This window comes from Eurypyga helias, unplaced genomic scaffold (genome assembly GCF_000690775.1).
Source record: "Eurypyga helias isolate BGI_N326 unplaced genomic scaffold, ASM69077v1 scaffold8343, whole genome shotgun sequence".
Taxonomy (NCBI): Eukaryota; Metazoa; Chordata; class Aves; order Eurypygiformes; family Eurypygidae; genus Eurypyga; species Eurypyga helias.
In genome coordinates, this window is record NW_010243048.1 from 26,954 (window position 1) to 30,308 (window position 3,355).

The following is a 3,355-nucleotide window of genomic DNA, read 5'->3' on the forward strand; positions in this document are numbered from 1 at the left end:
GCGCTGTGCTGACGCCGCCCCTCCGGCCTTTCGCCGCGGGTTGTCTGAGGGATGCGCGTGCGGATGAAGAGCAAGTTCCTGCGATGGGTATGAAGCACCACCTGGGGCTCCCCTAACGCGTGAGATTTTTAATGATCCCCACACGGGCGTTTTATGATACTGCTTCCTTTTTGTAGATTACCCCGGCTTGTACGATCAATTCCCTGCAACCTTCCAAGGTGAGACTGTAAAACCAACCCAAACCCTTCGAATTTAGGTATGTTTATAATATATAAAGGAACTGCTACGGAATGGACACCTGTCTTACAGGGAAGGGATTTTATTTGCAGACTCCTACCAAATGTTTCATCTTTCATTCCCAGCGTTAGAGTTGGCCTGAGGCGGCAGCATCCATGCCCTGCCCAGGATAACTCGCTCATCTCTGTTCAGTCTGAAGTTACGCTTGTGGCATTGTTGGGGGGCGGGGGGGGGGGAAATTCCCTTTTTTAAATCTCAACGTGTTATTTAAGAATTGGAAGAATCTACCTCAAAGGGTATTTTTGTTGGGCAGTCAAACCGCTTGAGGCTAAAAGCGTCGCCCGGTGCGAGTAGGTACGGCGAGGCCGTCCTTGCTGTGTTGGGTAGCGTGTCAGCCTTCCCCGGCTGCAGTCGCTTGCTCTGTTGGATATGTTGTTTGTATTATTGTTTATATTTTTTTCTCACTAACGTTGTATAAAGTTTAAAAAAAACTTGTTTATGTAATGTGTATATATTTTCTTGCCGTGTAAAGTTTTGAAGTTGCTGTCCTGTATGTTTTGGAGGAAAGGGGTTGAGGTGAACGGCTTTTGTACTGCAGTTCAATACACCTTGAAACTGCTGGCTCCTTTTTCCAGGTGAAATAACCACTTTGATACTTTTTATTTAACAGAACAATAACACAATAAATCCAGCCATGCTTTTCTAATCAAATGTCCGTACGCAAACTGAGCCTGGCTCAGCTTTGTTTCGCAAAAAAAGGGCTGCAGGCCCTGTTTTAGGTCTGTGACACGTCGTAGCTCTTGGGTTCACAGCTGATCGCTTGCTGCTACAAACAGAGATGGTCTTGAAGTAACTCTTAGCTCAGCCAGTCGTGTGTGTTCGTGCCTAATGCCGGTGTGTACGTCCTGGCATCTCCCCCCCGCCTTGCCAGGACTTTTCCTCTTTTTGTAGCCTGGTAGTAATTCCCAGTTGCTTTAGCCTAGACATGGGTGAATTGGGAGCCCATCGGTATCCTTGCAGAGACGATCCCGAAGCGTCGCTGCGGGGTCTGCGCGAGGGACGGCTGAGCTGAGCGCTGCTTGAGGGCTCCGGGCAATGAAACGGCAACCCTGCTGCCCTTGGGTTTTGTCGACGCGTTTGCCGGCCCCCAGGCAGAAGGCACCTGCGTTGGAAAAGGCTGTTGGCACAGTAAATGTTTGAACTGCTTTGGTTGTCTTCAGACGAGCATTTTGCACTGAGGTTTGTCTTTTGGTATTAATGTCGGCTGTATGAAGAGCCACGTTCTTGCATTTCATGTGAAGTTAGGTGCACTTTATTGCAGTAATCATAAAAATTAAAGACTGACTATACATCTGTGGCTCTCTGCCTGGTTGTTTTTTTAAATTCTGACAAGCCTCTGTGTGGCCTAAAAAATAAGCTGCTGTCTTTGGGTTGAAAAAACCTGCCAGCGCGAGGATTTGCGCATCTTCTGGCTGTCCCTGTTGCGTCACTCGGTAACGGATGGAGATTTTGGAGGTGATGAATGACCTGCAGGTAGGGCTGGCTGAAGGTCGGCGGGACACGGATGCCTGCAGGGACTGAGCTCCCGAGCCCAGAGTATCTTTGGGAAGGGCAGATGACCGGAACTAACGGGTGAAGCGTGCTGTCGGAGCAGCTGGTGCGCTTGCTTCGTGACAGAGGTGGCATTTCCCTGGGAAAGACGTGTGTTAGTAAGGAGGGGTGGGCGCTGCCGTGTGGATTGTCTGAGCGCGGACAAGCAGGGTCTGTCTCGCCAAGGGTGCCTGTGCTCCGCATCCTCTAGCAGCCGGCGCTGGCCCTGGGTGGGCAGTAGGCACGTGGGCTGGGAAGGGGCACTTCCATGTCCCTTGGAGATCCGGCAAGCGCTTCCAGGGGGTTGGGTTATGGAGAGGGGATTCTTCTGCTGCCCCCGCCGCTCGCAGAAACGCTTTGGGACGCAGGATTGCTGCTGGTTTCACGTTCGTTTTTCCTTTCCCGGGAGAACCGCACGCGCGGTCTGGCTGGGTTGGGTTTGGTTGTCTCTTCCTGCAGGAGACGGCCCTCCCGCTCCTCCTGGGGACTCCTTCCTTGGGCTTACGAGCTCTGGAGAAACTACTGCTCACCCAAAAGGGGGAAACACCCCGCTGTGCCGGAGGGGCGGTTACTGGCACCGGCACATTTGTGCTGGTCTTGGCGTCCCCAAGAGGAGAAGAGGATCCCGGGACTGGCCGTGTGGGGAGCCAGCCTGGAGCGCGGGGAAGAGACGGGTGAGCCTGTGGGAGCCCAGGCAGCTGCTGTGGGATCAACTCTTGGAGCTCCAAAGGAGCTGCCCAGAGAGGTCGGACAATCATTAGCAGATTTAGGTTCCTTGCAGTTTTAGTTATCGGAATGCTCTTAATGATGTTCAAATTGCCGTTTTCCCAGCTTCCCCCCGGGCTGTGGAATACCTGGATGTTGTGCCTTGTGGATGTTCTGCCAGCTTTTCAGGTGGGGCCCCTTATCTGGTGCTGGGGAATGGCGTGGGATGCCGAAGGGGGGGAGAATCCTAGAGAAAGAATTCCTGGAGGGGCTTCTCCTTGCAGAAGTGCTTCTAGTTTTGCCTGACGGCAGCTTTTTCCGCCAGCGCTTCCTCGCCTTTGCGGTAAGGAATTTGAAAGGGAATATTTGAAAGCAAAAGTAGGGCTGGGGGGGAGATGGGAGTGGGGTTTTTTTCCCATCTTGATATCTTGGCCCAGCTGCTGGGCACTCGCCCCCGGGCTTGCAGGCTGCCAGTTAAGGCGTGTTTTTGGGTGACTTTTAGGCAGCGCCTGGACGCGTCGCGCTCCGAATGCCGGCCCTGGCTCTGCGTGCTGAGCTGCTGCTGGTGTTCCATCTCCCGCTTCCCTGCCGCCTCCCAGTTCCCTGTAGGGCGGTCAGCGGGGAGGGAGTGGACGCTTGTTCCCTTCGCTGTCATCAAGGCGTCTTTGCCTTCACCCCGGGGGCAGACCTCCAGCTTTTCCAGGCAGGTTTGGCCCGTTCCGTGTGTAGGGGAGGGCTCCTGGCCACGGGGTACCGAGTCATTCTCACACACCCTTCTCCCAGCGCTTCCCTTTGGGATTGCCTTCACCGGCAGCTGGGCAAG